The sequence below is a fragment of the Lithobates pipiens genome, unplaced genomic scaffold, assembly GCF_037356315.1.
Source record: "Lithobates pipiens isolate NorthernLeopardFrog02 unplaced genomic scaffold, aLitPip1_a1.2 Scaffold_3, whole genome shotgun sequence".
Lineage (NCBI taxonomy): Eukaryota > Metazoa > Chordata > Amphibia > Anura > Ranidae > Lithobates > Lithobates pipiens.
In genome coordinates this window covers 33,130,940-33,152,030 of record NW_027507790.1, presented here as the reverse complement: position 1 = coordinate 33,152,030, position 21,091 = coordinate 33,130,940, and the positions used below count along the sequence as shown (strand labels likewise).

The following is a 21,091-nucleotide window of genomic DNA, read 5'->3' as shown; positions in this document are numbered from 1 at the left end:
AAGCAGTTTACAACCCACGCAGAAGATGGTGTTTCTAGGAGCACATCTGGACACCGAACTGAACAGAGTTCAGCTACCACAAACGAAGATTCAGCTCCTAATTCAAAAGATGCGGAGACTGCTGTCAGCAAGTCATCTTTCAGCCAGGGTTTGTCTAAGCATGCTGGGATCCATGTCAGCCACCATACCCATGGTGCAATGGTCCCAATGGCACATGAGGAGCCTGCAAAACTCCTTTCTCAGGCAGTGGAATGGAGTGTCCATGCATCAGACCATTGTCATTTCCAAGCCGGTGAAACGTTCAGTATGGTGGTGGACACACCAGAACAACTTAGAGAAATACAAGCCAATAGTCCCTCCAGACCCAGAAGTGGTGACTTCAGATGCCTGCCAGAGCGGCTGGGGAGGACACTACCAGGACCTAGCAGTCCAAGGCCAGTGGCAGTTCCAAGCCCTAGGAGTAGTTTCCAATATTTTGGAACTCAGGGCGGCCTTCCATGCCCTAACGGCATTCACGTCTCTGCTCTCGGGGAAGAGTGTGCTTATCAGGATGGACAACAAGGTGGCAGTATCTTATGTGCAGAGACAAGGAGGCACAAGAAGCGTTACCTTGATGGAGGAAGTTCGTCCCATTTTAGAATGGGCCCAAGTTCACCTAGCAGACTTGAGGGCAGTATATGTCCCAGCAACGCAGAATGCATTGGCCGACTATCTGAGTCGGAAGCCGTTGTCCAACAACGAGTGGTCTTTGAGTCCTCAAATTTTTTCTCTCCTGACGGAAACCTGGGGGACACCGGAGATAGATCTGGCAGCCACTCCTTTAAACACCAAATGTCACAGGTTCCTGTCGAGGAATCCGTTTCCATCAGCCGAGGGAATAGACTGCCTAATACACCCATGGAGTTTCAAGTTGGGGTATATATTCCCGCCTACTCCTCTAATTGCGAGGTTGCTGTCCAGACTCCGGAGGTCTTCGGTAACAGTAATCGCAGTAATTCCATTCTGGCCGAGGAGGCCGTGGTTTACAACTCTTCTACAGCTCAGTGTCCAGCCACCAATTGCTCTGCCACTGGAACCAAACCTTCTCTCACAGGGACAGTTTCTTCATCCTGCTCCCGAGAGGTTACATCTGATGGCCTGGAAGTTGAAAGGTCTAGGTTGAGGGCGCAAGGCTGTTCCCAGGAGGTCATCTCTACCTTAATGCAGGCTAGGAAAGTTTCTACGAATTCCATCTATGCTAGAATTTGGGAAAAGTTCTGCCTTATGGCCCGAGAAAGAAGTTGGAATCCTCTTGCTCCGGGACCACCTCAAATTCTGGAATTCCTTCATTCGGGAATTAACAAAGGCCTCAGTTCAAGCACCCTCAAGGTACAGGTTTCGGCTCTCTCTGCTAAAACAGGCACAAAATGGGCCTTTCATCCCCTGGTCATCCAATTTCTTAAGGCTAGTCTGAAGATAAAGCCTCCTAGGAAGCCTATGTTTCCAGCATGGGATCTGTCGGTAGTTCTCCGTGCCTTTTCTAGTCCACCGTTTATTCCTGTGGAATCTATTTCACTATGGGACTTGACTCTGAAGCTTGCCTTTCTAATTGCCATAACATCAGCCAAAAGAGTGTCGGAAATTCAAGCCTTGGTTATTTCAGAGCCTTATCTGGTGTTCTTTCCAGACAGGGTAGTTCTTAGACCCTCAGATCATTTCATACCCAAAGTGGCTTCTTCCTTTCACTATAACCAAGATATTGTCCTTCCATCCTTCACTGATGATCACGGAGATCCTCATCCGCTGGACATTAAATCCACCATCACCAACTACTTGTCAGCTACTACCTCCTTTAGGAAAACGGACTCTCTCTTGATTATTCCTCATGGAACTAGACGCGGGCTGCCAGCTTCCTCACGCACTATTGCGGCCTGGTTGGTGAGGGCCATTAAAAAGGCATACTCCACGCAACATTTAGCGATTCCAGAAGACATCAGGGCTCATTCTACTAGGGCAGTGGCTACTTCTTGGGCGGCATATTGCAGAGTTTCTCCAGAGACGATTTGTAGGGCAGCAACATGGTCCTCTGAACATACTTTAATTTCTCACTATAAAGTGAATTCTGCCCATTTGTCCTTGGCGGATTTTGGTAGATCTGTTATTAGAGCCAACTCTTCGGCATTATAGGAATTAAATATATTTTGCATTTACCCACCCGTCTGGCGAGTTATTTCCCAGTGTGTGCTGCCATGAAGGCGTCAGGAAAACGGAAAATTGTATACTCACCTTTCCGTAATTTTCCTTTCCTGACGCATCTTCATGGCACCACACAATTCCCTCCCGTTTGTTTAGTTTATGATGATATTTACAGAGAATGCAGCAGGAGGTCTCCCCTTCAAATTTATAGTTAACCAATCCTGTCAGGTTGTGGGGGCGGAGTCACAACCCAGTGTGTGGTGCCATGAAGATGCGTCAGGAAAGGAAAATTACGGAAAGGTGAGTATACAATTTTCCGTTTTTTTGGTGAAAGCTAAGAAGGGATATCCCTAAACTTTGGAGTAATCTCCTCTTACTTCTTGCTGTCTCACTTGAACAGGAAGTGAAGGGACATCTCCCTGACAGGACACAGGCAGCTATAGATAAAATGGGCTATCCACAAGTAAAACAAAAACGTTTTGGATTTACATATATTTTTATCTTATTTTAGACAATCACAGTCACTTACACCTCACTTTAATGTTATTTGGAACTTAATAGGTTAAAATAAAGGCTTATGTAAAATCGTAGGTAAAGGGTCACTTTAGAAGTAAAACTGCTGCTGTAACCACCAAACTGTCAACATATTAACCTGGCTAAAAACGAGAAATTAGAAACTTTTACATTCAACGCTCATGTTACAAAAGTTTCTATTATAGCTGAATAATCATAGCAAGTTTTATTACCACTTTATGAAGTTACCAGTTGGTCCTTGGGGGGCTGAGAACCGCTGGCCTGACACATTTTTAATGTTTATTTTTAAAGCTGAATTCCAGACTTACCTTTAACCACTTACCAACCATATAACTTAGATATATGGCAGCAAAGTGGCACGACTGCGCCAAATCACATACCTAGTACGTAATCCGACACTTCTCAGTCTGGGGCCCGCATGTCTGCCGGCACCTGCCGATCCTTCGGTACAGAGGGAGAGTAGCGTTCTGCCTATGTAAACAATGCAGATCGCCATTCTGTCAGTATAGTAGGCATGGATCCTCTGTTCCTTCAAAGCTTCCTTCCCCTAGTACAAGCACCCCCCCCCCCATACACACAGGAAGAAAACACCAGCTAGGCACACAGTTAACCCTTTGATCTCCCATGATGTTAAAGTGGTTATAAACCCACTACAAAAAAAAAACCTGCAAGACAAAGGCATAATGAGCTAGTATGCATAGCAAACAAAAATACGGAGCAGAATACATATTGGACTAAATTGATGAAGACATTTTAATTTTTTAATTTTTTATTTTTTTATGTGTTTTATAACAGAAAGTAAACAAATGTGTTGTTGATTTTTTTGTTTATAGTGCAAAAATAAAACCCGCAGAGGTGATCAAATACCACCAAAAGAAAACTCTATTTGTGGGAAAAAGGGACATCAATTTTATTTGGGTGCAGTGTTGCACAACCACGTAACTGTCAGTTAAAGTAACATAGTGCTGTATTGCAATAAATGGCCCTGGTCATGAAGGGGGGTAAATCTTCCAAAGGGCAAGTGGTTAATTGTGCACAGTTGTACAGCTGCCTCTCCTGTACTGAAATTGCTTACTCTTATTTTACTGCACACTGTGAGCTTCACACAATGCGCATTAGAAGCCAAGCAAGTCATAAGGAACCTGCCTTGTTTCCTGGCTGGAGGACATCCAGGGTCATCTGGCTCTTTCCTCCCCAGGCTTACTGTGTCTGGCCTGCTGCTTTCATTCTTTAAATTTCATTTTTTTTTATTCATGGAGGCTCAGTTTTAAATATGGGTGTTACATAAGGCAGTATGTATGCAAATGCAGTCTGCAAAGGTACTTCTCCAGACTGACTTTCGTTCATTAAAGTGATACTAAAGTCTAGTTTCTCTTTAGTTAAAAATAGCAAACATGTTATACTTACCTGCCCTGTGCAATGGATTTGCACAGAGCAGCCTACATCCTCCTCTTCTTGGATCCCTCTTCGGTACTCCTGGCCTCGTCCTCCTGTTGAGTGCTGCTTGCTGCGGGGGCACCCGAGCCGAGCCAAAACTCCCTGTGTTCCTTCAGACACAGAGCTGCGGCCCAGCCCAACCCCATCCCCTTTCTCTCCTCATAGGCTTATTGACTTTGATTGAAAGCAGCAGGAGCCAATGGCATTGCACTGCTGACTCAGCCAATGGGGAGGGGAGTCCCAGGCAGCCGAGACACTCCTGCAACATCGCTGGACCGAGATGGGGCTCAAGTAATTATTAGAGGGGCTGAGGGGGACTGCTGCACACAGAAGGTTTTTTTATCTTAATGCATAGAATGTATTAGCTCTAACGAGCAGGGCCCTCTGATCCCTCCTGTATTGATTTGTATTGTAAGTGTACTGTCTGCCCTCATATTGTAAAGCGCTGCGCAAACTGTTGGCGCTATATAAATCCTGAATAATAATAATAATAATAATATTACGTTAAAACAACCTACTGCCTTTACAACCACTTTAAGGCAATTTGGATGACCACAGAACTCCTTCCAAGGGCCAGCCCACAGTTTGGATGAGGGCTGAGGACTGTTTAAAGGAGTACTGAGTGAGGATTTGGTGATGTTTTCTGAAAGCTACTGTATGTACTGCACCCTGCAGGCCCTCTCATCAGCCATGATCTATCTGCATTGTATAGAGAGAAGCACAGAGATCCAGCGATGATGTCACTGGATCTAAAATAAAGTTTGTAATGAAAACAGAAAGGATTTATTTAAAAATGTCATTAGCCTGTTGATAAAAAAGAGAAACAGAGGAACCAGGGAAGGCATAATATAAGCAGAATAAATTTCAGCTTTAAGCATACTTCCCAACTTTTTGAGATGGGAATGAGGGACACCTATTAGCAAAAGCCGTAGTACACACCCCCTGGCACGACCCTTAAAAGAGAACTATATATATATAAAAAAAATATTAGTTAAACCCACAAGTGCCTTTTTTACAACTTCTATTCCTTTATACTGGCTTTTGAAATGTAAAAATGCGGCAATTTAGAAATTGGATAAAAGATTTAGCAGTGGGAAACACTTTTTGAAAGATAAAAAGTGCATTTTATATGCAATGATTTAGATCAGACCAAAATGAGGGACAACTGAGGAGGAAAGAGGGTCAGAGGGACTTTTTTCTAATTCAGGGACAGTCCCTCAAAATCAGATACAGTTGGGAGCTATGCTTTAAGTATCAATGATTTTCCTATACCTAACATGTCTCATTGTCAATTAATAGGTGGGAATGCTGGACAATGAACTGAGTACCTTACAGAACATCTTTTATTAAAATGAGGAAACAAGTATAGAGCTAGTTTTATGTTGTTTTTTTAGTTTGCATGGTAGTTTGATTGTGGCTTATGAGAAAAAAGGAAGTGGTCACTAATTATATCCTGGCACTTTTGTAATGTTACAGGACGCAGCGCACGCTCAAAGGAAATTGTTAGGTAGAAACATTTACAAGGCATGTCTTATTTCTAAGCTACATCTTATTAAACAGGAATTGCAAATTATATCTGATCATTTGCAAAATAACATCATAGCCATCCTATTACACTGAAACATTGCTCCTTATAATTTACAGGATTTGATGATGTAATGCTTTCTTTACACCATTCCATTTTTATCAGCAGCTAAACATGGAGGGAAGTGTAGTGAATGAGCAACGTGAAGTAGTGAATCATAATGAGAACACTATACCAAAATAGTCACAGAGATTTACAGCATGATCAAATCCATGTCCACATAAAGAAGAACACAATCTAACTGATAATGTATATGTAGGCTTCAAGAGGAAGTAAACCACCCTGATGGGTTTACTTCCTCTTTGTTTCCCTGCAAAGGTAAAGCATAATGGACTACTATGCATTGCATAGTAGCCCATTATGTGTCACTTACCTGACACAGGAGCCAGATGTCACCGCCGTCTCCTCTTCCACTCTTCCACAGAGCGTTAGCAGCAGCATGCTCAATTCGCCTGCTCGTCGCTGTCTATGGCGCGTGCGCCGTAGACAGCGGTGCCTGTCTTTGCAAATATCTCCTAAACCGTGTATACTTAACCTTACTTTACAATGTATCAAAAAATTGGGCAGAGGAGAACTTCTGGGGGAACTAAAAAAAGCAAGCCTAGCATGGTCTGTGGACTGTTAAGGGACATGGGAATTAAAACGTTATAGTGCTATAATATACTGCAGTTTAGATACAAACAGTACTTGGCAACATTTTAATGTAGAATCCATTGCTTCTTCCATGGAGAGAACAATTGGAAATGACTATGGTGTTAGAATATGCTGCATTGTAGATACAGACAGTACTTAGTGGAGCTCTTATGTAGAACTCATTGCTTATTCTAGGGAGAGCAGGAATGATCACAAATGACTATCGTGTTACGTTATGCTGTCATTTGTGACAGAAGTTGTTCTTACTGGAGATCTCTTCAGTCATTTCCTTTTCCTGAGCATAACAGGAGCAATATTTTCATCTAATGTGTTCCCAGACAAATTAAAGTCAGCAAGAAAAAGGTGTGTTTTCAAGTACTGAATGACCTCAGTGTACTCAGCACTCAGTTTTAATAAATATATAATTTGAATAATGATGAATATTATAATTACTAATAACGAATAATAGTTATTTCAATATATGGCTAGTCTAATTAAGAAAATGATTTAACCAGATAGATGATGGTAATGATTGATGTCTATATGTCTTCCGCCACAAAATAGGAAGTGCATGCAGGAACTATAACAATGATACAAAAGCATAGCTCCCAACTGTCCCTGATTTTGAGGGACTGTCCCTGATTTGGAACAAAATCCCTCTGTCCCTCTTTCCTCCTTATGTGTCCCTCATTTTGGTCTGATCTATATAGTTGTATATAAAATGCACTTTTTATCTTTTAAAAAGTGTTTTCCTTTGCTAAACCTTCCATCCAATTTCTAAATTGCTTTAAAAAGCCAATAAAAAGGGATAGTAGTGGTAAAAAAAACACCTGTGGGTTTAACTAATACATTTTTTGTAGAATTCTCCTTTAAGGGGGCGTGGCAGGGTGTGTGTATTATGCCTACATGCTTTTGCTAATAGGTGTTCCTCGTTGCCATCTCAAAAAGTTGGGAGGTATGCAAAAGTAAAAACATATAACAACTGTTGAATTTCCATAGTAACAGACTTATCAATGTCTGCTCTATTTTTAAAGACCCCCTTTGTCACGTAAAAGATCGTACAGAATTCATGTGGACCATGCCACTCTACGCTTTAGTTTAGAATCCAGAGAAAGGGAGGGGAATGTGATAAGTAAAAGGTTGTTTATGTATAGAGAGCCTTCTGTTGGCCAAGGCAGCCTGACGCCATGCAAATCTTGGAGCATTTACACAGCTTTAACATACGCAACAGAACAGGATATATATATAAGCTGGTGGCTTTGTACAAGAATATATAATGAACTCCTTACTGAACAGTGCTTGTGTTAGGATTCACTGTGAAAGTCAGTTGTGTCTCCATTTCTCAGTGGCAGCCCATACAGTGCTTTTCATAAGTCTTCATCAACCTTGGACTTCTCCACATCTTGTGGTAACAGCTTTGTACTAAAATTGACTGAATTGGGATTTCTACGTCTACACATAATAGTTGAAAATACAGGCAAAAAAAAGTCCACAAACATTTCTAAATAAATAAATTGCCCGAATCGCATAGGTATTCATCCTATTTTCTTGGAAACCCCCCTAAAGTGTTTATAAAAGCTAAAGTTTTTTTTTTACCTTAATGCATTCTCTACATTAGGGGTAAAAAAAACTGTCATATGCCGCTACCTCCTGCCCCGTTAAATATTTACGTGAGCTTGATCTCAATCTAGCACTGTGCCCAGAGAGCAGCAGCGCTGTTCTCTCTCTCCCTCCTCAGTGGACTAAGTGGGAGCAGTGGGACCCATTGGCTTCTGCTGCTGTCAATTAAATACAGTGACAGGAGAGTGGGGGCGGGACTGAGCCTCACAGTGTGTGTCAACTGACTTGCTATGGGGGTGCTCGGAAGGCAGGATGAGGCAGGAGCTCTGGCGGGGGACCCCAGAAGAGGAGGATCAGGGCTGCTCAGTGCAAAACCAATCAACAGAGCAGGTATGACATGACATGTTTGTTCATTGGTTTTTTAAAAATAAAATCTTTACAATCACTTCAAATAGGCTTCAAAATAATAAGTTGCCTTCAGAAATCCCCACTGGGAGGTTTTCCTACAACCCCTTTTCCAGCGACAATTATAAAACATTCCGTTTCACTGACTTTAGTTCCAGTCCCAGGAAAGACTGGAACTGGGCAGGAAAAGCACCTGATTCTTACACTTCTCCACTTTTCATTTTACTATACGGAAAGTTCTGGATGGAGTACCACTTTAATCTTTCTAAAGGAAAGTTCAGAATGAAGTTTCAGTTTAATACTTTTTATCAACTTAATTGTTATTTATTGAATTGCGGGGGGGGGGGGGGGTGGTTGATATACAGCTAAGATTATTATTTGAGTATCTGGATTTTTTATTTTTTGCTAAATAAAGGAAAAAGTATTGACAATTTTGAAAAAAATGTGTTTTCTTTGTTTCTGTTATATAATTTTGCAAAAAAAATCTTTCTTTAGAAATTTAAGCCACAATGTATTCTATTCTGCTAGTTCAACTCAAACATCGGCTCATCCCCAGTGCCTATATATGCTTATTTTTTTATATTTGCGCACTTCACTTTTAAAGTGTTTGTAACTCTGAAAAAAAAAAGAGAACCTGTTCCCTTATTGCAGATTAAACAGCACAGTGCTTGAGCTGTCTAATCTGTCCCTCTCTAAACTGTAAAAAAAACTGGCTGATCCTCCCACTTCCTGTGTCCCCCACTGTAAACTGACCACGATATTCATGGCTGCTGAGCCCTGACTACTGTGGTCAGCTTACGTGCCTCCATCATCCGCTCTCTCCTTTGTCCTCCTCACCCCCTCCCTCCCTGCCTGTCAGCTCCCGTGTCTGTGTCTCTGACTCCACCCCCCTCCTGTCGCTATTCGTATAAAAAAACGTAAAAAATATCCCGGCAGCCCCTCTCCTTTATCTGACAATACCTCACTCCCCAAGTGTTTGTTTAAAAATATGCCTCTAAATACCCTTTTCCTGTTATCTTCAGGCCGATCACGGGACACCCGGCCGCTCTGCATCTACAATCCAAGGCTACAGTGGGAGTTGCAGAGCGGTGTACAACGGCAGTCACGTGAGTCCCAGCTGATGTCAGAGGGAGATCTCGGCTCCTCCCACTGTAGACTTGGATTGTAGTAGCAGAGCGGCCAGGAGTCACGTGACCGGCCTAAAGAGAACTGGAAAAAGATATTTAGACACATCTTTGTAAACAAACACTTGAAGAGTGAGTTATTGCCAGATAAAGGAGGGGGGCTGCCAGTGAAAAGAGTTTTTAGGATTGCAACCACGTTAAGTAAATTATAACAATACTTCTATAATCAGAAAAGATTTGCACATATTACCCAACCCTTTTACTGTATATGAAGTTTCTTAGGATATATTGTTGAAATTTTATCATAATTGGTTCTCAGCATGGCTTCCTATGACTTAGCTCATTATGATAGAGTAATAAATAAAGCTGTATAGTGTAATAAGGTGAATGACTATATAATCTTTTTTTTTAACGATACCCTACAAACAGTTAACTGTAACTTTGTATTTCTTCATTCTCTGCATACATTTTTAAATGCACATAGCATAAGCACCTACATTTGACTTGGTATCAGCCTCTTGCATCGGTACCCAGACTGGGAGAACGAGGGTCAGAGCAGCTGCATTGCGTATAAATGTGCTAACAAGGAACATGCTGATAGGAGGAGAATGCAGAGTGAGCAGATTAATGACGTAAAATAAACTGCTAAATAAATCATTACTCATGTGCTGGTTTCAATGTGAAAAAAAACAATCAATAAATGAACACACAAGGATACCACACTCACCAAATTGTCTAAATACAAAACATACATAAAAATATTGTAAATGGACTCGCAACCTCCTCGGTCTTGCTTTGGCTCTCGAAAACTGAGGAGGTTAACAGCCCAAAAACAGGTTCAGCCTAAAACAGGTATGAGGCTTATTCCAAAACCTGGGTCCATTTGAACATATTCACATTCTCGGAGGAATGGAAGGCCCTCTTCGTATCCTGAGACACTGTCCTTCACTTCTCTGCCAGCAACCCCATCCCTCCCTTTTTCTTTCCCCAACCCCACCATTCCCCCTTCCCCCAACTGTTTCTCTATCATCCCTTCTTCTCACTAGTCCTTACCTTATCTTCTCACTTGATTGAATGTGAAAAAATTCCGTATTGTGTATATTCATGGTGACAGCAACACCCAAGCATCACCCAACCCAAGAGAGATGACCCTCCCCCCCCAATCCATTTTAAGCCATGTTGATTTTGTTATTGCTGGGTGTTCTAGAAAGGTTGCCCCTGCATTTCATGTTAACCATAACTAATGTTGTATTTTCCATTGGATTAGGACCTCTCTCGGGTCACTTCATACATGTATACTTTTACTGTGATCTACTGCTCTGTGAATGCTGAATACCTTAAACAAAGAATTTGAAAAATAGTGCAAATAGCATCACACTTCCCCTTTAAATATCTTGACACTACAATAAAATAAACAAAGCAATAAACCAATTCCATAGTGTGTAAATTATTAAAAACTGAAATACACAAATGTCAAAGTCCAAGGAAAAGTCCAGCAAAATCCCAAAATGAGTTGGTCTGTGAAGAGTATAAACAATCATAAATAATTTAGTGATGTTCACTGCTTCATTTATTCTATTGCATTGTCAAGATATTTAAAGGGGAAGTGCAACACTATTTGCACTTTAATTAATCTGTTGCTGCTTTTTTACATTCCAATGCGGCAAACTAGGAATGAATAGAGAACGCCGCATAACTTCTACAGTCGATATAGCACTAACAAGAAAGTGGTGTCATCCCTCTGGCTGTTCTGTGTGAAAGGGATGTGAAAATCTCAGAACTGAATGGACAGAAATACCAATCCTTTGGCAGATTTTTTATATATTTCATCTGAGTTTACCTGGAGTCAGCTTGAGAAAGATCTTCTCAAAGACAGAAAGATTTTTCTCTTCTAAAAAAAAATAGTTTGCTTGCAAAATGTACACGTGACAGTGTCAGATATTATCAATATGGTACTTCCATGAACAGAATGTACGTTGTGACGCTTGGTTATTTTAAGGAATAGATTTGTGAAAAGATTGTTCATCCAGTAAACTAGTAGATTTTTCAGGTGATTTCCATTTAGGAAAGCAGAAACTCTTATCTTTGTGCATCACTAGGGTGTGACCATATTCAGACTTCAAGCGGTATTATACCCAAAATGAAAAATGTAATATATTGCAGCTTAACAGTCATTGGATGTGGTGGCTGTATTAGTTACCTTTTTGTAGGTTTTTTTCCTCTGTTTGCACTTGATCATTTGATTAGTAAAGTCTAGTACACACGGGTTGAATGTCAGGCGTCAACGGCCGGTTCAAAAGAAACCAGCCGACATTCGGGCAGTGTGTATGACAGCCAGTCCCACAGAAGCCGGCCCTCAGGTGGCTTCTGTCGAAGGGTCATGGCTGAAAAAGGTCTGTCGACTGGTTCCTGATCAGCATTCTAAGCCAATGGCTGAGAGCGCTTACCAGAGTGTTCCGGGGGGGGGGGGGGGGGCGTCCCCCTGTCAGAACAAAATAGCTCAGCAGGGGAGTTCTTTGTACTAACATTGGATTGTTAGTACAGAAGCTTCGACCTGAGCTCTCAGTTTTTTTTTTCAACCCACTTGGTTGAATGAAAAAATCTAGTAGTGTGTACGAAGCTTAACACACCTCCTGTATTAGAGTACTTTTGAAAAAGCACAGACTTACTGGCCAGATCAGGTGAAAAGAAAAGAAAGCCTTACCATTATGGTAAATACAGGCCTGCACTAAGGTAGTGACCTAGAGAAATGTCAAGTACATAAGAAATTGTCATTAATAAAGGTTGCACTCATAAAGTACAATTCAACAATGTGCTCTACAAACAATTTCTTATTACTCTATTATCAAAAATATTTAAAATAATTTAGAACACGGTATGTTACATAGTCAAAACTGGGACTGGACAGTCTCTTTCATTGGTTAAACCTGGTTTCAAAACTAGCATGAACTCAAATGTGACAAAATTAAAAAATTGAAAAGTCAAAAAACATCTAATAATAAAATAAAGGGACTGAAAAAGCATGCTAACCAACATTGACATGCAAGATGATAATTTCATATACTGTGGGAGAAATTTAAATTAAGAGGGAGGCCCTTGACATCATGCCTGATGGTCATCTACTTACCTTTGTGGAGATGAAAAATCGTTTCCTGCTTCCATCCTGGATGTACTTCAGGTTTTTCCAGCTATGGTATGCTGTTCAATTTCCGGGCCCCATTATTTTAGAGTCCCATTTTGTTGAGCTGCTTCTCATTGCCCGTAATATGGATCTATCTTAGCCTTACCTGTGGGGCCAGTACTGGAGTAGGGAGGACATTTCAGGCTTGGCAACATGACATAACCGCCCTGAAAGATGAAGACTGGACTGAAAGCCTTCAACAATATATCCCCCTTCTGATTTCTGCTAAAGATCATTTTTCCAAGTTAAAAATTCCCCCATAGCGTATATTATACACCTCAGAGTTTATCGGTCATATACCATACCACAGATGACCTATGCACAAGATATTGAAGGGAGGTAGTGAATTTTATCCACATGGTTTGGTCCTTACCGTTGCTTCAGGGCTTCTGGCAGGCGGTGGTTGCTGACATTAGGGTGATCAGTGAGGTACCTCTTATACTTGAACCCATGTTTCTTTTATTGGGAATGACAGAAAACGTACCCATAAACACACGTTAAACTTTTTATATTTTACACTGCATATTTTGCTAGGAAAACTCTATTGATTGGTTGGAAGGTGTCTGACCCTCCCATGGTCTCCACATGGAAAAAAATGGTGAATGTTACTCTGCCAATGTACAAGCTGACATATATGGGCCGTAACTGATGAAAAATGTTCCACAAAATGTGGTCGGCCTTGGTAGAGTCCAGACATTTTACACTGCAGTCCCATTCAAGTCCTTTTACCCACTCCTTGTCCCCCTCCCCCACCCTCTATACTCCCCCGAGCTCTCCTCCCCCACCCATCTCCCTGGTTTGGCATTGCACTATAATTTGTCTTCTCTCAAGTATGTGAAAACTTTGAGCTTAAATACGCTCATAAGTTAACAGTGTAAACAAGCAAGATGATTATGATACTCTATGCTTCTCCTCTTTACATATGGGTTACTCTATCTACGTTAACTGTATCTTGGAAATGTATTGCTGGATGATGTACTTTTTCTGTTTCTGTTGACATTCACATTCTGTTAAAAAAAAAAAAGGGAGGCTGTATATAGTCCTGCATCAACTAGTATATAATGCTACATCAAACAAAGCAACCCTATAAAGTGCCCCTAAAATTCAAAGAAATGTAGCCTAGCTCTGAGGAAGGGGGTGCGCCACAAACCGCATTAGCTGTACCCTGTGTTCTGTGCATGTCCATGTACTGTGTTTGTGGCCTTTTGTCAGTTGCATTTTGTGAGTACCCACTTTTATACAAAAATGTCTTATTATTAAATTATCTCTGGTAATGCATTAGGTGTGCGCGCCTTCCATTTCTGTTTTGCTCAAGGAAATGTATAATACAAAGACAAAATTGTTTAACAATGGAAGAAGAAAGGTTAAAGTAAAGTACCAATATAACTCAGCAGTCTGAGTCCCAGGGTATACCCAGGAAAATGGTGGATACAAAATTGCCATCGGTTCTTATTGTGAACAACCTACTTACATTGTTTTACTATATTATGCTTGTCAGAAGCATTTTTCTTTTGGTGTATTTTCTTTGAAGTACTGTACATATCTTCGGTTTGTTTATTATATAATACAGGTCTCTTCTTGGTAAATTTGTTTTACCAATCAATTGATGTGCTTTGGTAACCATTCAATTTCTGTAACATCTGTGAAATGAGCAGTTTTGCCTTCTGCATGGAATTTCCATTGCTTATAAATGTGTAGGTAAGGTAAAAGAGGTGCTTTAGAGTGTTACGGTCCATCAGAGTTTTGCTGTGGGGCTCTTCTAGGCATATGAAGCCCCTACGGAAACTGTTCAGCCAATACGTACACTGTCCACACAGATTTGGCCTTTCTTTGTAATTGACGTTTATTAGTTGTTGAAGCCCAGAAATAAGTAAGGTATTTCAGCACAGATAATAAAGCATTCAGGTGTTAAATCCATTGAGTATTCAGACTTCTTGAGGAACATTAGCCATCATTTTGCATGCAATCAGTAATAATATTAATGGAGTGATTGCCTAGTTAATTCCTAACTCGACCAGTTTTACTCTAAGTACTGAAATAACTATAATTTTATAAACATATTAACATTAACTGAACATGAACTCCAGGATAAGCAAATATTGTCTAAATACAAGAGGCATGTGTATTCTGACTTTTGGAAGGCAGTTGGTGCACACTAAATTAAATTCCTTGTGGCTATTGAGGAAAATATTTAAATAAACATTTTTTGTGCCCAGAGTTCATCTTTAATTAATATATTACAATATGTCAATGAGTATTTTTACTAAAATGTTTAGATCTTGTTTGCGATTACAAATCTGGACCTTATATTTCTGTAATTTAATAAAATTTTTATCCTACTGGGCTGCGTTATTAACCTCCCTGGCGGTATGATTCAGTCTGGATTTAGGTGCTGAAAGCGGTACAATTATTTTGCATGGAAATTTGGCATTTTATATTGTAGTCCTGTAATTTTTAGGAATAACGCTCTTAAATCTCTTCAAACCAAAGTCTAGCAGACATCCTGGGTATGATAAAGTTTATAATATAATAAAGAATAATAAAAATTATTCAATAATTTAATCAAATCCTAAAACACTGAAAAAGGGACACTTTCTGGTTGCTATGGACAATCTCCAAATTCCAGGCAGAAAAAGCAGTATTTATAATATAAAAGTGCATGCAGGGCACTGCACAGACCACTAGGGACAAAGGGGATGTGTATTTTTTAATACAGTACTGCAATCTGTAAGATTACAGTGCTGTGTGTGTTTTGTGTGTTTTTACTTTTTTGAATTTGCCGCCGTTCTCCGCTCCCGTGCTCCGTAACGTCACAGGGAACGGAGCTCGGCGGCATTCGGCACTGTGAATCGAGTGGAGGATGGCTCGATCACACAGCGCGGGGGACATCGCTGGATCCAGGGGACAAGGTAAGTAACTCTGCCTGTGTCCTCCCCTGCATCCAGCGAAGCGATCCCAAGTCTGGCTCGGGGTTACCGCTCCTGCTAGTAAATTCCCAACACGAGCCAGACTCGGGATTACCGCTAGGTAAACGTGGACTTTTCTGGATTCAAATGCCGCGTACACACGATCAAACAATCTGGTGGAAAAGTCCGGCGGACTCGAGTCAATGTGCCCGTGTGTGGGCGCCGGTGGACTTATTTTACCCAAAAGTCGGGCGGGATTAGAAAGTAGTTTTGCACCAAAATTTGTCCGCCGGACTCGCAGTCTGGCAGACCAAAATTTGTAAAATATACTATGCTGATATAGATAATCGATTTTAGTGCATAGGACTGACAAAGAATAGATGAAAGTGTGTATGTTACTGCAACAGTTCATATTACTGATAACCCTGACCCGCCCTTCTACATTGTAAGCTCTAATGAACAGGGCCCTCTGATCTCTCTTGTATTGATTTGTATTGTAACTACTGTCTGCCCCATATTGTAAAGCTCTGCACAAACTGTTGGCGCTATATAAATCCTGTATAATAATGTGTATGTTGTACCAGGTACTTATGTTAAAAAGTATCCTGCTCTCTTTGTATTTTTTCCTTTGTGTGAAATACCTGGTGTTTCTGCCTGTCACCCTGCTTTCTTCTTTAGGGCTGGGTTCACACTGATGCAAATTGGATGAGGGTTTCCCGGCATCCTATTCGCATGAAAGGAGACTTTGACTGACTCTTAATGGAGCTGGTTCACACAGCTCCGAGGCAGCCGCAGAGTGCACTGGAAAAGGGTCCTGCGCATCTTTAGCTCCATTTCAGAAGCAAATTCAGCCAAAAATTCGGACCTGATTCGCACATGAAACAGTGTACAGGGACGCACCTGACCCCTGCTGCTGCCACAGCTAGTGTGAATCCAGCCTCAAACTGACCAAGCTAGGCATATGACATCAATACCAGAATTGGTGAGCTGTCCACCAATGGTTAGACTTGAGCCCCGTACACACGAGAGGACTTATGTCCGACAGACTTCCGAAGGAGTTCCGTCGGAGTTCTGCCGGAGTTCCGACGGAGTTCTGACGGACTTTTCGGCGGAGCGGACTTGGCCACACACAATCACACTAAACTCCGACGGATTCGAACGTGATGACGTACGACTGGATTCGAATACGGAAGTTCATAGCCAGTAGCCAATAGCTGCCCTAGCGTCGGTTTTAGTCCGTCGGAATAGCACACACACGAGCGGAGTTTTCGAAGGGACCCGGGTCCGGCGGAGTTCCGTCGGGAAAATTTGAAGCATGTTCCATATTCTAAAGTCCTTCGGACTTTGGCGAATCAAAAGTCCGTTGCAGCCCACACACGATCGAATAGTCTGACGGACTCAGTCCGTCGGACTTTGGACGTTGAAAAGTCCGCTCGTGTGTACGCGGCTTTGTGCTGACCTGCCCCTGCACTGTACTGTTTCCCTGCTGACACGCCCCCTGCAATCTCCACCCCCAGCTCTCACAAACCCCTTATGCAATTGAAAGCAGAGATTATGTGATCATTTATTAAATAAGAAGAAAAAAAGCATTTATATTTTTTTATATATAAACAAACGCTTTGCCTTGCATTTCTATTTCAAAGTGAATGGGTTGCTTTACAAGGGGAGGGTTCGCATATATTTTAACCACTTCAGCCCCTTCCTGACCAAAGCTATTTTTACAATTTGGCACTGCGTTGCTTTAACTGACAATTGCGCGGTCATGCAATGCTGTACCCGAACGGAATTTGCATCCTTTCCCCCCACAAATAAGAGTTTATTTTGGTAGTATTTGATCACCTCTACGGTTTTTATTGTTTGCACTATGAACAAAAAGAGAGCGACAATTTAAAAAAAATATATATTTTTTTTACTTTTTGCTATAATAAATATTCCCAAATTTTCTTCATTAGTTTAGGCTGATATATATTCTTCTACATATTTTTGGTAAAAAAAATTGGTAATACGTGTATATTGATTGGTTTGCGCAAAAGTTATAGCGTCTATAAACTATGGGAAAGATTTATGGCAAATTTTTGGCATTTTTTTTTACTAGTAACGGCAGTGATCCACGATTTTTAGCAATATTGTGACATTGTGACATACAGATCGGACACTTTTGACACATTTTTTGGACCATTGACAATTATACAGCGATCAGTGCTATAAAAATCACTGATTACTGTGTAAATGCCACTGGCAGGGAAGGGGTTAACACTAGGGGGGCGATCAAGAGGTTAAATGTGTGTTCCCTCAGTGTGTTCTAACTGTATGGGAATAGGACTGAGTAGGAGAGGAGACCTATCGCTGTTCCTACTTACTAAGAACAAACAACATGTCTCCTCTCCTCTGACAGCACAGGGATTTGTGTTCCCCCCCGCAGTGCAGCGCGCCCTCTGGTTGCCGAAAAGGGGAAGGATGTACCCATATGGGATTTCAGCCAGGAGAGGCATTCTGCCGCAGTATATCTGCGTGAGCCGGTTAAGAAAAACATTGAAGAAAAAAAAACAAATAAAGTTTTGTAGGATTTTAGCAAAAAGAAACAAAATGACTTCTGTGCTCAAAACGTAACATGTTTCCACACCCTGTCAGAGTCTGAATTAATGTTACAGTATAATAGAAAATTCTCTCCGGGTACAGACACATTTAATAATTATCTGCAGTATCCAGGCACAGAGCAGTGTCAAAAGCACACAACTCTACCTCGGCTCTATGCAGCTTTCTGCAAAGGTGTCAGAATTAAATAATAGGCATAAAACTGCTGATTTTCCTCCTCTCATTACTTTGTCATTTCAATTTGTTGGCAAAGGAATGTACTTTTTTTTTTTTTTTTTTAGCTAAGCATGTACTTTACATATTATGATATGTTTATGTTTTAAAAAACTTGTTTGCATATTTATATATGTACACACAGGCAGTCATAGTACATACACAGGCTTTGCCGTGAAATTGTTCTTTAATGCTCCCCCTGACGCAGTAGAGTTGATTTACTAAAGGGGGACAGAATATTCACATAGCAACACTTGCTTTATTGCTTTGTATGTGAGTAGTTGAAAACAATTAGCTTACTATATGGCCGATATTATTTTGGCATTTTTGACATTTGTAAAGCGCTCCACAGACAGTGCTATATAAATCCTGTAGAATAATAATATAATAATACCAATGATTTATTATTTTCCATATATTTATTATGTTCAGGACTTAAATAACATTACCGTATTTAAAAAATACATTTTTTCAGGTGGGTAAATAGGTAATTATACATATTAGTCACAGTTATGTACCTTCTCTGTTACAGCACCAGTACCTTCTCTGTTTCCCACAGCCACAAGTGATTGCTATCAAAGCTATTCAGCTCAGTACCCACATTCAAGTACCCACATTATTCACCTCCTGGTTAGGAGGGGCGGTGGGGGCGGCATATAGAGGAAACAATGCCCTCCATTTTCCTCCTGCAGCCGCTGAATGCCTGCAGGAGGGAGAGGAGAAGCTTGTTTTCTGGGGCTACAAGAGGAAAATGGAGGGCATCGATTCCTCTATATGCTGTCCCCACTGCCTCCTCTATTCAGGTGTACAGGGGTGACATTTGAGCTCCCTGGAGCATGGGGCTTGGTTTCAATTGTAACCCCTGTAGTTAAACTCATGGGATAATTGGCAGAGTTGGTGTGGGGGATGGGATCAGGGGCAGAGGTGGTGGTGGGGGGGATGGGATGGGATCAGTGGCAGCGGTGGTGGTAAGGGTGTTAGGATGGGATGGGATCAGTGGTAGCGGTGGTGGAGGGATGGGATGAGTGCCAGCAGTGGTGGTGGGAGGGGTGGGATCAGTGGTGGTGGTGGGGGGGAGGATAGGATGAAGTGGTAGCAGTTGTGAGGGGGGGTGGGATCAGTCGTGGTGGAGGGAATTGAGTTTAGTGGCAGTGCTGATATGGGGACGGGTGGGATCAGTCAATGGCAGTGCTGATATGCGGGGATGGGAACAGTCATTGCCAGTGCTGATATAGCGGATGGAATCAGTCAGTGGCAGTTCTGATATGGGGGGATGGGATCAGTGTCACTCACTTGCAGATCTCTCGGTTCCCTTTCCTTGCTTAGTCTTAGTGTATATCTTGCTTCCTTCCTTCACGTGTCTCCAGTGACAGCTCTCCCAACATGGGGTCTCCTCACATGGCAGAGAGCTCTTGCCCCTTCACTCTACTGGCCCGGCCCCAGTCAGCTGATTTTCTCTTTCAGTCTTCACCTCCCGACATGGCATCTCCCTACTGAACTCAACTGGCAGACGGAGAGGATGTATGGATACTGTGTGCCTGTTAGTGCCCAGTGTACCTGCTGTTGTCTCATTAGTAGAAGAACCTTCAGGCCACAGGCAGTGGGTGGCAGGCAGCAGGCCCCCCGTACAGTGGCAGAACAGGGCCACCTTTGCGACACTGGTAGTTCTGCTACTGCACACAACACTACTGCACCACAGCTACACCTACAGGCGCTGGTGCATCTTTGCTGCTCCCCAGCAGCATTCACAATCTCTGCTGCACCTCTACTACATCAACAGACCCTGCTGCCATTTCATTGTCTGACTCCCTGGTCATTACCGGCCAGGTAGACAAAGAAATGAAAATCCGAAAATGACAAAATTCTCGTTGCTCCTTGCTTCATTAATAACAGAGGAGGGGAAGGAACAGATGTTCCTCCTTCTCCTCTGTGCGCTGCTGACCTGACCACTTTCAAAGGTCCTGGACTCCCACATGAAACAAGAGAGCCCGGGAATGGTGGCGGAAGGGGGTTCCCCCTCCAAGCCCTGTAAAAGTGATCAGGAGGCTGTACAAACACTCAGATCATTTTTACAGTAAAACTGATTGCTGGCTCTAAAAATTACACCCGCATGCAGCCATGATCCTGGTATAACTGCTTCCAGTCTAGGATGCCTATATACATTCTCTGGACAGGAAGCTGTTAGACAAACATTTAATATTAAATGACTAAAAATTTGCCATTATGTCCCCGTTAAAAAACAATAATTTCTGTAGTCTTTCAGGTTATTATTTTCCATTTTAAACAATGGATTGCGTTAATAAAAGCAACATTGCTTTGTGGAAAATTTAATGTTGACCATACCCATGGCAATTTTCAAGCAACTTCAGAGAGCTTTTGAGTTTAAAGCTAAAGTTTAGCCATTATAAAAAGCATTCTCTATAGCTTTATAGCTTTAGTGAACTAAACTAGCTGTATTGAAGTATATCCCACGTCGTGCAGGTAGCTGGATCCTGTCGAAATTTTCACTCCAAGGATGTGCCGATCTTCATCCTGTCTGAACTTCCAGCACTGTGGAGGATAATAGTCATCTGGGTAGTTGCCATGAAAAAGTTACCAACAAGGAACCCCCCTCGTCTCCTCCTCCTCCATTGAGAAATGTTCTTTCATTGCCTTCACTACCGGTAGCAAGGTCTGGGAATGAGGGAGAGATTCCAGTGACGTATCAGAGTCCCCCTTTCACAGATGTTACATGCACCAAAAT

The 21,091-nt window shown here is 41.7% G+C and overlaps 1 protein-coding gene across 1 annotated transcript in view; it reads left to right on the top strand.

Moving 5' to 3' along the window:
• SCARF2 (scavenger receptor class F member 2) overlaps positions 1–21,091 on the top strand; it is a 319,293-nt gene that overhangs the window by 130,206 nt on the left and 167,996 nt on the right. The window lies entirely within an intron of this gene.